We start from the raw sequence: 13624 nt of genomic DNA on the forward strand, positions 1-13624 counted from the left end.
TCTCTCGGAAAACCCCTCTCCTCGCAACGAAGACATCATTGTCACTCGGTCTATAGAAGAGATATCCAAAGGACTTCTGTGGGTAGCCGATGAAAATACATCGCTCACTACGAGGTTCGAGCTTGTCGTGAGTCTCTCGTCTTACGAAAGCCCCGCAACCCCAAACCTTGATGTGTGGCAACGAGGGAGCTTTCCCTGTCCACATCTCGTGAGGTGTTTTGGCAACCTTCTTTGTATGGACTAAGTTAAGGATATGGGCGGCAGTCTCTAAGGCATACCCCCAGAATGAGATAGGTAGTGAAGCACGACTCATCATGGAACGAACCATGTCTAGCAAGGTTCGATTACGCCTCTCAGCCACACCATTAAACTGGGGTGTCCTAGGTGGCGTTAATAGCAAAACGATTCCGCATCCCTTGTGATGGATCTAAAGGGTCCACATACATTTGTATGTATGAGATCCAATAAACCCTCACCCCTCGCACAAGTGCCAGTGAAGGGTGACTTGGTCATCTTTCCAAGTAAACAAGATTCGCACACGTCATCGTCTCTAAGGTCGAATGACTCCAATATTCCATCCTTTTGGAGTTGGGCTATGCGTTTCTTGTTGACATGTCCAAGACGACAATGCCACAAGCATGCTTTATCCAAATCATTGGAAGAATCAATACACAACACATCATTTCCTAAATTGTCTACAACCATCACAGTTTCATATATTCCATTACAAGGCAATGCTTCAAAATAGAAAACACCATTAAGATAAGCATTAATAGAACCTTTTTCATTATCAAATGAATATCTAAAACCTTGTCTATACAAACCATGAAATGAAATGATGTTTCTTGCCATATCTGGCGAATAGCAACAATTATTTAAATCTAATCTTAATCCACTACTGAGCATTAAAGAGTAAACTCCGATCTTGGTGACAGGCGATGATCTTCTGTTCCCCATGATCAAATTTATCTTCCCCATGCTCCACATCCATATTTCTTCTTAGGCCATGCAAATCAGAACAAATGTGAAAACCACATCCTGTATCAAGAACCCAAGAAATAACATGTGATGAATCATTATATTTAATAGTGTAAATACCTGCGTAGGACGGCTTGATCTTTCCATCCTTGATATCTTGCAGATATTTCGAGCAACTTCGTTTCCAATGCCCTATTTCGTGGCAGTGGTGGCACTCTGCCTCCTTGGGATTGGAGTTGGGTTTTGCAGGACCAACCTTGGTTCTACTAGAAGAGGAGCCATTTTGGGACTTTCCCTTATGGTGGCTCTTTGAGGGAGCCTTCCTATTCTTACCCTTCCCTTGCCCAATTGTCAAGACTGGGGCAGCAGTAGGAGTTGGAGATGATGCAACAGATTTATCTTTGAGGTTTCTCTCATCTTGTCCTCAACAATCCTTGAAGCTTGCTCAAGGTGACATCTTCCTTGTTCATGTGGTAGGTCATGCGGAACTGGCTATAGCAGGGAGGCAAGGAATGAAGGATGATGTCAATTGCCAGCTATTCATCAAAGTTCACATTCAACTTTAGCAGGCGATCGACATATCTCTGCATCTTTTGCAGATGAGCGGTAAGGAACCCTCCATTACCCATTTTGGTAGTGATCATCGAAGTGATGATCTCGTACCTTTCTTGCCTAGCGCTTTGGTGGTACCGGTCCAACAGATCTTGATGCATCTCATAGGGGTACATGTCCTCATAGGACTTCTGGAGTTCTGCAGTCATAGTCGCTAGCACGATGCAATGGACTTTCGTGGAATCACGCTCATGGGCCTCAAAGGCCGCGATCTCTTCAGCAGAGGCAGTGTTGATGTTGATTTCCTTCAGCTTCTCATCGAGGACATACTCTTTGTCCTCGTAACGAGTGACCATTCGAATGTTGCGGATCCAATCATTGAAATTGGACCCGTCAAAGATCACTCTCCCACACAAGTTCATGAGTGAGAACGAGCCAGAGGAAGTTGAGCCAGAAGCGTTGTTGTTGACGTTCGACATCTGAAAAGAAAAGGAACAAAGTTTGATTAGAAACGAATCCCAAATTAAACACCCAAATGAGAAATTAGGGCTAGGATCCAACAACATTATTTACAAATTAGAAGAGGGATGTCGTAATCTAACAAGCAAATAATTTGAAGGTAAGTGAATGACGATTCACTAATTTCCACAATGAAAAACAAATTAGAGATAAGTTTTAAATCTATTGAAAACTCCTAGATCTTTTGAGATTCATTGAACTTTTCAGTGGCATGTTTAAATCTCGATATGCCCCTCAAGTTTGTGACTGGGATGCCGAGGATCACAAAGCGGGTGTGAATAACCATGCAAATATACATGGTGCCCCCAATGTTATAGTCACCTATTCGACGTATCGGTTAACCACACACGCTCCATCGAACTATGACAAACATCAAGTCACCCTTTGTCACTTTTTCTTAGAGCCCAATTAGTGTGCCAGTTAGCCACACACGCTCCACTAACGTCTTATCAAGGGTGCAAAGTGTAATTTCATGGAATTACATCAATTCACTTTTGCCTACAGTAACTAAGATTGAGAATTTTTGAAAAAACATTTAGTTACTTTATAAATTCATTATACTTTTAATGATGAAAGGTTTGCCCTATCCTACCCGTTCGGCTAACGACCCTCCACCAATCAAGGAAGCGGTGGGTGAGAGTGGACACACATTAAAAGACCATTTTATAGGTCATAACCTTATACCCCCCTTATGATCGGCTTCGTGAATGAGGCCTACTAACGATAAGACTAGCAGTTTAAGTTATATATATATATATATATATATATATATATATATATATATATATATATATATATATATATATATATATATTAATCTTATAATAAATAAAGTATAAGGTTGAATTTTAAACTTGTAAAATTCTAGGGTTTGAAATTTAAATAATTCAAATTAAACTTTTAATTAAAAAATTAAATTTCAAAACTTGAGGGCAAGTTTTGAACTTTTCAAAACACATAGGATCAAATAGCAAATACTATAAATTAGAGATTTAATTAAATCATCATCTAAATTTGATCTATTATATTTTAATCACAAGATAATTCATCAAATAAATCAAATAATCAAATTTTATCACATAAGGAATTTATTATTCAATTAAATATTAATTATCTTTTGTTTTGGTAAGGATAATCATATAATAACAATAAAATTCGGATTTTATTAGTCAAAAACGATTTTGGTAATTATCCTTCAGCAAAACAGCAAGAAATCCCGAAAATCCCTCTGACTGACGTTCCGACTCGTCGAGTTCATCCTACTCGTCGAGCCCACTTTGGGACTCGCCGAGTGTGTCAGTCAGGGAGCCAAAAAAACGATTTTAAAGCAAGAATGAAAACACAAAGCATCAATACAATAGAAACCAATCAAGGCTCTGATACCACTGATGGGTTTTAGCCAAAAGAACATCCTATGTGCTCATGCAAACCCTAAAGCTTGGATCTAGGTTTCTCTATTGTACATGCAATTCATCCAAGACTTATGAACCCTAGATCTAGCATACATATTTCGAAATCAACATAAGAAATCAGATCTAGATGATTACCTCTTCTACAATGGCTTGAATCTTCTTGTCTTGGAGCTTAGAGTCACAAGTGTCACTCCTCTAATGGCTTACAAACACCACACAAGCAAGAGGCTGATATTGGAGAGAGGGGAGAGGCACAATTTCGGCTATGAAGACTCTTAGGGTTCAAGTGGCCGAAAATTGGATGCCCTGGGGTCTTATTTATACTGGTGCTGCTAGGGTTTCAATCAAAACCCTAATGGATAGCTTAGGCCTTAAGCAGTCAAAGGAAGCTTCTGGAATAGGGCCTCTATGGCCGAAATTAGGATGGACACATCCCTATTTCGTCCAAGCCTAGTCCATAAGCCTTCTCAGCCCAATACTCAACTATCACACATTTGACAGTTTAAGTCCCCGATATTTAATTAATGTCTTTTAGCCACATAATTAATTCTTAATTAATTCTTGTCTAATATTAATTAAACTATATGATTTCTCCTTTAATATATTATTCATATAATATATTAATAAACCATAATAACCTCTCTTTTCATAAATCACCCTGTCAAGTTGCTCTGGTGAAGACAACCCAAAAGGACCATGCGCAACCGAGTCAAGTACTTACCAAATATAGTTACGGGATTAGACACTGATCCAACACTAAGATCAAAAGTGTTTACATAAATACAGATACACAGTTGAAACACTGGTGAAGATTGTTCTGTGGCTTCAAGTGGGAGATTGTTGTGTGTGAAGCCATTCATTGGGTTGGTCAAGAATAAAGATAGTGCCAGAAAACAGGTAGCCAGAATTTAAGGGCCATATCTATTTTTTTGTGTTTGGTGAACAACCGTATTGATGACATGCTTTATGGTCCCCTTATCTTTTTTTGTTTTGACCAGTTATCATTTCAATCTCTCTATATATGAGACTACTTTGTATTTGTAAAGTGTAGACACAAAAGAAATAAAACTCCTAGTTACCTGTGTGTGGATGTAGGTCATCAGACTGAACCACCTTAAATTCTTGAGTTCTTGGTTGTTACAGCTTAGGAGAGTAATGTTCGTGTGTTAACTGTCTGACCATAACAATAACTAAGTACAAACTTTCTTTAGTAATATGAGTATTCCTATAATTATATGCATCATTACTAGAATCACTTTATATTTTTTCATTTTTTGGGTGTCCACAAGAAATACTAAGTTCTGTTTTGTTTGGTAATTCTTTGTCACGTTATTTATTTTATTATTGTCTTCTATATTTGATGTTTTTGCAGATTCAAAATTACACCAAACAACCAGTCTATTGTGCTTTCATCAGGCTGCTGCAGGACAGGACAAAGACTTGTATGTCAGGGTATAAATTACAATGCAGTCTATAAAGTCCATTGCTATTTTTTTAGCATAAAAAGATTCCATTTTTGTTTTTTTATATAGATAGACTAATATTTAGTAGTAGTCTTAATGGTAAATATTTGAAGCAGGTTAATTGGTGTTGTAATCCCAGACCTGACATTTTATTCTATTTAATGTTTTGAAAAAAATCTGACATTCTTGTTTTTTTTTTTCATTCATTTCAGGAAAATACATAGAAGATGATTCCTTACCATATTGTCGGACCGTAAGTTTTATGTATTGCACCTTTTTCATATCTTTTGTTGCAAGATAAATACAAAAATTTCCGAAGTTCATCCCATAATACTATTAGACATAGAGAAACCATCACACCATAAGGAAAACAACACCTTTAATGCACTTTATGTACATAACAAGATTCTTATATTTTTTTGGAAAACGAAGGATTTGTACTTTATTAAATAATTGAACCTTGAAATGGAATTGCGTATTTTTTACAAGAGAATATAAACTTGTTCACAAAGCAAATGATTGACACCAACTCAAAAAATTAAAAACATAAATTGACAACTAATTAAATGAATCGTTTAAAGATACAAATAACAAAGGTACAAGTGTTTAGTTACACCAAGCATCAAGCACATAACTTGATCAATTGCCAAATGAAAAAGCACACGTACCATGAACTGAATACTCACACTTCAAGCACTTAAAGATCACTAGTGGAACTTCCCGAGCATATTTAGATTGGCTTAGAAACAAGCCATCATCAGTGCGAGTGACTTCTAGTCCCAGAAAATAGGTAAGACCGCCAAGATCCTTTATTTTAAATTCAAGATTGAGTCGAGCAATGAAAGATGTAAGAAGGTTTGGTTGATTGCCTGTTAAAATAAGATCGTCAACATAAACCAATAAGTACATAATGCACAAATCCTGTGTAAAGACGAACAACGAGGGATCAGATCGACTGCATGAAAACCCATTTTGGAGCAAAAAATGACTTAGTCGTTGAAACCATGCCTGGGGAGCCTGCTTTAGACCATAAATAGCTTTGTTAAGTTGACAAACATGATCAGGAAACCGGGAATCAACAAAGCTTGGAGGTTGTTCCATATACACACGTTCATTTAAGTGACCATGAAGGAACGCATTATTTACATCAAGCTGATGGAGTCTCCAATTATTAAGAACAGCCAGGGCCAAAATGACGCGTATAGTAGAAGCCTTCACAACAGGACTGAACGCGTGGGAGAAATCGAGTCTGGGTATTTGGCTGTAGCCTTGAGCAACAAGATGAGCTTTGTGACGTTCAATGGTACCATCGGAACTGTATTTTGTGCAAAATAACCATTTTGAACCAACAACATTTTTCTGTTTGGTCTTGGAACTAACGTCCAAGTATTGTTATTATATAAAGCATCGAGTTCCTTTTGCATGGCTGTCATCCAATGTGGGCTTCTGACGACAGTTTTGAAACCTTTTGGGTCACGGGTTGAGAACAAGGCAGAAAACAAGGCATGCCGAGTAGTGTGAGAGAAGTCAGCACGATATTTTGGTTTAAATATTTCTGATTTTGCCCGAGTCTGCATCGAATGAGAAGGAGCAGGTGGACAAGGCGGTACCGGGGTAGGGCCAGAATCCGTTGGATGATTTGCAGTTCTAATAAATTCGGCTGTCGGATTGGAGCGGGATCCAGACGCCTCGTCAGAGACTGGCTCGGAAATTGGGTCGGAGACTGGATGGTTGTTAACAGGCAGATCCGGAGTGGATATGTCATTAGAACACATGTCACAAGGGCGTGGCAACTCCGGTTGGGTATCATTGATATGAATCGGCTGAGAATTCGATGATCAAAATGGGATATCATCCAAAAAGGAGTGTAGGGGCAATAAGTCAAATGGTTGCACTGATTTATCCTCAGAAAACGGGAATATGCGTCCATTAAAGCGAGCATGACGAGTAATGTATATCCGAGAGGTGACAGGGTCAAGACACCGATAACCCTTGTACCGAGAGCAATAGCCCATGAAGATGCAAGGTATGCTTCGTGGAGCCAACTTATGGCTCGAATAATCACGTAAGTATGGATATACACGGCATGCGAATGCACGGAAATTTGCATAAGAAGGCTTGCGGGAAAATAAGGCCTCAAATGGGGATTGACCATCTAATACATGAGTTGGGAGACGGTTAATAATGTAGATTGCCGAGGTAAACACATCCACCCAATATGAAGGTGGTACGTGACCATTAAAGAGCATAGCCAATCCAATTTCAATCACATGACGATGTTTCCGCTAAACTCTCCCATTTTGTTGAGGGGTATATGAGCAAGAAAATTGGTGAAACGTCCCATTGTCTTCAAGGATGCGACGAACATTATGATTGGTGAACTCTGTTCCGCCATCGCTTTGAAATACCTTGATTTTTCAAGAAAACTGAGTTTGTACAAATTTTATGAAAACCGAAAAAATGCTTGGAAATCCAGACTTCGTTTTTAATGGATAAAGCCAACTAAAGCGTGAGAAATCATCCACAAAAAATGCATAAAAACGATAACCATCAACCGATGTAACCGGGGATGGACCCCATAAATCACAGTGAATGAGATCTAACGGGTGCAATGCTTTTTGTTCATTAATTTCAAATGGTAAATGGTGTCCCTTAGACATTTGACAAGGGGAGCATAGCCCTGGTTTAGGTAAAATAGAGGTAACAGATAAACAACCCGATTTATTTAAAAGTAAAATGGTGTCAAATGACACATGACCCAATCGCAAATGCCAGAGTTCAAAGGAGGCCTTCAACTGTGATTCAACAACAAAAGCATGAGATCCCGAAGTCAAGACATACAATCCATTTTCACATTTTCCGTTGGCCAGCACCTATTTCGTCTCGCGGTCCTGAATATAAAAATGTGGTTGGGAAAATAACACATCCACGTTATTGTCGGTTGTTAACTTGCTAATAGATAATAGGTTTTTCGTAAGATGAGGAATCACCAATACATCATTCAAGAGAATACGATCCGAAACTGAAGTATGACCAACATGAGAAACGGAAAGTTGATTACCATTTCCAAAAGTGACATGCGCTTGGCCTGCATACGGGGTAGCTTGCGGGACAGTGTCTTTAGATGGTGTCATATGATCGGTGGCTCCGGAGTCCACAAACCAATCGGGACCCGAGGAGGTGACATGACATTGAGCATGAAATGCCTTAGCGAGATCAGCATCAGAGGAGACCATTTTTGAAGCAAACTGAGCCAAATTGGGACAACGATTGGCTAATGACCCTCAGAGCGACATAATTGACAATGGGGCGGTCGTCTTACCCCTTCCACGACCATTGTAGTTATCACCTCTTTGGTTTTTACCACCATCACAACTGCGATGTTGACCTGGACGACCAGATTGTTCAGCAGCAAAAGCCACAGGGGCAGGAGTCACACCATGAAGGGAGCGCATAAAAAGTTCATGTGACTCAGCCTGAATAAGAAGATCTCAAAACAGAGGGGCGGGACGAGTGGTACGGACAGCAGTTGAGAAGCCTTCAAATGAGTGACCTAACCCATACAAAAACCAATGAAGTTTGTCAGAATCATCAACTGGTTGCCCGACAGCAGTGAGTTGGTCGCACAGTCCCTTAAACTTCCGGACAAAGTTAGAGACTGACATGGAGCCCTTGGTAGTGTGGCGTAGCTGATCTCGCAAGTTTTGAATACGCTCCACTAAGGAATTGCTGTAGACAGACTCAAGGTTCAACCAGATTTGGCGAGCAGTTGGCAAGCCGATGATTTCTGCCACGTCCTCTTCGGTTAAAGAGGCATGGAGGATGATTATTGCACGTTGGTCAGCAGCAACCCAAGGGGCATAAAGGGGATTGACCGCCGGTTTGCCATCAACCAGAATTTTGTTGTGTTCCAGCCTCCAAAGCCTCCAAAGCTACAGTAGCCATCATTGTTGACAAAATGAAACCTACGGGACAAGTTTTTCTTCCCACCCTATGATGAACACAATTAATAGACGCAACTACAATGGTGGCTGCCAAGACTATAAATAGAGACTTCATTCTTCAGTTGTATGCATCCCAAATACAGAGACACAAATGGTATAAAACTTAGAGTGAGAGTGTTAGTGAGAGGGTTGGTCTTTTGTAATAGTTGAGTGTGAGAGTTGCTCCACCTATTGTAATTCTATTTTAGTGTTTAATAGAAGAGTTTTTCAACCCCAACAATTGGTATCAGAGCCCCGTTTGGTGTCCAGGGAATTTTTCACGAATTTCTCTGTTTTTTCGTCAAAATTGTTTTGTCTCAAAATCGATTTCTAGGTACACCATTAGAAAGATCTCGTTTCAAGGATTCCGAAAATATATTTTTCGTAATTTTTTGACCACGGGAAGACCTCCAAAACACCGGTCAAAGATTGGTCAAACCTGCCGGAAAATTCGCCGGAAAAACCAGGTGGCCGGAGAAGACTGCCGGAGAAGACGTGTGACGTCATTAGTGACGTCAGCATTGACCAGCTTTTCAGAAAAGTTGCAGTTTAGCCCCTGAAGTTTCAGAAAATTGCAGAAAGGTCCCTCTGTTTCTGAAAAACTGCAGTTCGGTCCCTGTTGTTCTGAAAATAACTGTTTTGGTCCCTGGAGTTCTGAAAAGTTTCAGAAAAGTCCCTGGTTGGCAGAAATATTTCAGATTGGCCCCTGTAAGTTTCGAAAATTACAGTTTAGCCCCTGTAGTTCCGAAAAGTTACAAATTAACACATAACTTTTCAAGAAAGTATATTTTGACCCCGAAAAACTCTACCCCACCATTTTTGACGCTTCCGAATCCAACCGAGAGCTCGGTTTTATCTAATTTTTCCTCGAAATATTTGTAAAATAAATTTGCAATTATTTTCGATGGAATCTACAAGTACGATTACGATGGTTCGACTTACGCCCACAAATTACAACATGTGGAAGCCAAGGATGGAAGATTTGCTTAATCTGAAAGATTTAGCAGAGCCTATAGAAAAGCAAGGCGTCAAACCCAACACGAAGACAGACGAAGTTTGGACGAGAATAAACAGGAAAACGGTGGCACAAATTCGACAGTGGATCGACCACAGTGTTTTTCATCATGTATCTCAAGAGACAGACGCGTACAAACTTTGGGAGAAGCTCGAGAATATGTATCAGGCAAAGACGGCACGCAACAAGACCTTGCTGATGAGGCGCCTTGTAAACCACAAGTTACGAAGTGGTACGTCCATAACCGAGCATACGAGTCAGTTCCAGGATCTCGTAAACCAGCTCGGTGCTGCTGATTGGGTTCTCAAAGACGAGGAACAAGCCATATTGCTCTTGAGTTCTCTACCAGATAATTGGGAGACGCTTGTTGTGACTCTCAGCAATTCTACCCCCGGTGGTAAAGTGACAATGGAGATGGTCACAGATGCCCTAATGAACGAGGAAGCCAGAAGGAAAGAAGCTGGTACAGACCAGTCTTTTGCCCTCGTGTCAGAAAACAAAGAAAGAGGCGGAGGCAGAACTGGAGGCCGAGGTCGAGGTAGAGGCAGAGGTAGACATGGTCAAAGTAGAGGAAGATCCCAAGATCGTGGGAAATCACGAGATCGAGGGAAATCGCGAGAGCGAGGTAAATCTTCAAATACATGGTTCGAAGGCTATTGCAATCATTGTAATTATTATGGCCACAAAAGGAGTGATTGCCGAAGGTTCTTACGAGAGCAGCCCGAGACAAGCCAGAATCCAAGCAGGGAGAATGGTGAAACCATGGTCACCATAACACAAGACGTTGCCCTTGTTACATACGAGGAGGAAGCATGCCTACATGTTGAAACTCATGATGATGAGTGGGTGATTGATAGCGCTGCATCATATCATTCGACTCCAAACCGGGATTTATTCAGTACTTATAAACCCGGAGACCATGGTACCGTGAAGATGGGAAACACCAGTTTCTCAAGCATTGCTGGTATTGGTGATGTGCATTTAAAGACCAATGTTGGATGTACATTGGTGTTGAAAGATGTTCGGCATGTCCCAGAGCTGAGAATGAATCTTATCTCAGTTGGAGCTCTTGACGTCCAAGGATATGATAATCAATTCAAAAATGGCACCTGGAAGTTGTTGAAAGGTGTTATGGTTGTTGCAAGGGGAAAACTTGATGGTACTCTTTATAAAAGTCATGCAAAGTTGCTTCAACCAAGTCTCAATGTTGTTAAAGAAGAGACATCACCAAACTTGTGGCATAGAAGACTAGGCCACATGAGCGAGAAGGGATTGACGACTCTTGCAAAGAAGGAGTCCATTTCAATGGCAAAAGATGTTGCCTTGGATCCTTGTAAATACTGCCTATTCGGGAAACAACACAGAGTTTCCTTTAGCTCCACAAGAAAGAACCGCTCTGAGTTGCTGAGCCTTGTCCACTCCGATATATGTGGACCCATTGAAGTAGAATCTCTTGGTGGAAGCCGGTATTTTGTGACATTCATTGACGATGCGTCACGAAAGGTATGGGCATACTGTTTGAGAACGAAGGACCAAGTATTGGACCGCTTCAAAGCTTTTCATGCAATGGTGGAAAGACAAACAGGCAAGAAGCTAAAATGTCTCCGATCAGATAATGGAGGCGAATACTATTCCCGTGAGTTCTCTAAATACTGCACGGAACATGGTATCAGACATGAAAAGACTGTCCCACGAACCCCACAACACAATGGTGTAGCAGAACGGATGAATCGCACCATTGTTGAGAAAGTTCGATGCATGCTCAGCATGACTAAACTCCCAAAGCCATTCTGGGGTGAAGCTTGCTATCTAATAAATAGGTCACCTTTCGCTCCATTGAATTTTGAAGTTCCGGAGAAGATATGGACGGGTAAAGACATATCATATTCTCACTTGAGAGTATTTGGGTGCAAAGCGTTTGCACATGTATCAAGTGAATTGCGGAAGAAATTGGACCTCAAATCCACTCCATGCATCTTTATTGGATATGGAGATGAAGAGTTCGGGTACAGGCTATGGGACCCAGAACTAAATAAGGTTATTCGAAGCAGAGATGTGGTTTTTTATGAAAACCAGTATTATGATTTCAAGGCACCGGTTAACAAGCAACAAAGCTCCAAAGTTTCAGATATAATATCTAAAAATAAAGATGATGTTTCCACTGAAGAAGTGGATGAAGAAGTCGATGATGCAGATCAAGAAGGTGTTGAGCAGGGGGGAGCTTCCACCCCTGGATAATTCAGATCCACTGCCAGAAGTTGCAAACGAAGGAACTCAAGTTAGACGATCCGAACGAGTACGTGCTCCATCAACAAGATATCCGACTTCAAACTACATCCTTCTTACTAGTGAGGGGGAGCCAGAGAGTTTTCAAGAAGCTCAATCTCATATTGACAAAGCAAATTGGCAGAAGGCCATGGAAGAAGAAATGAATTCTTTGCAGAAGAATCAAACATATGAGTTGGTAAACCTCCCCAAAGGAAAGAAAGCCTTGAAAAACAAGTGGGTTTTCAAGTTGAAGAAAGACGGCAAGGGAAATACTATGAAGTATAAGGCGAGACTCGTTGTCAAAGGTTTCCAACAAAAAGAAGGAATCAACTTTGATGAAATTTTTTCGCCAGTTGTGAAGATGATGTCTATCCGAGTTGTACTCGGATTAGTTGCCAGTCTAGATCTTGAACTTGAGCAGATGGATGTGAAAACAGCCTTTCTCCATGGTGATTTGGATGAAGAAATATACATGGAGCAACCTGATGGCTTTAAAGTCCCAAAGAAAGAGCATATCGTCTGTAAATTAAAGAAGAGCCTTTATGGTCTTAAGCAAGCCCCAAGGCAGTGGTACAAGAAGTTTGATTCATTTATGATGAATCATGAGTACAAGAGAACTATTGCAGACTATTGTGTCTATCTGAAGAAGTTTCCAGATGGGAAATTTGTCATCCTTTTGCTCTACGTGGATGATATGTTGATAGTGGGCCAAGATGCAATGATGATCAACAACTTGAAGAATGATTTGTCTAAGTTCTTTGATATGAAAGACTTAGGCCAAGCACAACAGATATTGGGCATGAAAATTATCCGTGATAGAAAATCAAGAAAATTGTTCTTATCACAGGAAGAGTATGTTGAACGTGTGATTAAAAGGTTCAACATGGAAAATGCCAAGCCCGTTGGTACGCCCTTGGCTAACCACTTCAAGTTGAGTAAGAAAAATTGTCCATCTTCTGAGAAAGAAAAAGAAGAGATGAAGGCAGTCCCCTATTCCTCAGCCGTAGGAAGTCTTATGTATGCAATGGTGTGTACAAGACCAGATATTGCTCATGCTGTCGGTGTTGTGAGTAGATATCTAGCTAATCCGGGAAAACAACATTGGGAAGCAGTCAAATGGATACTTCGATACCTGAAGGGTAGTTCGAAACTATGTTTATGCTACGGGGGAGCAAAGCCAATCGTGGAAGGTTATACAGATGCCGATATGGCAGGAGATCTTGATAGTAGGAAATCTACATCAAGTTACATTTTTACTTTGGCAGGGGGAGCTATCTCGTGGCAATCCAAATTACAGAAGTGTGTCGCACTGTCAACAACAGAAGCCGAGTATATTGCTGCCGTTGAAGTTGGGAAGGAGCTTATATGGATTAAACGGTTTCTTCAAGAATTAGGCTTTCCACAAGAAGAGTACATCATTCATTGCGATAGTCA

This window comes from Lactuca virosa, chromosome 9, assembly GCF_052849685.1.
Source record: "Lactuca virosa cultivar CGN04683 chromosome 9, Lactuca_virosa_CGN04683_v6, whole genome shotgun sequence".
NCBI classification, from domain to species: domain Eukaryota; kingdom Viridiplantae; phylum Streptophyta; class Magnoliopsida; order Asterales; family Asteraceae; genus Lactuca; species Lactuca virosa.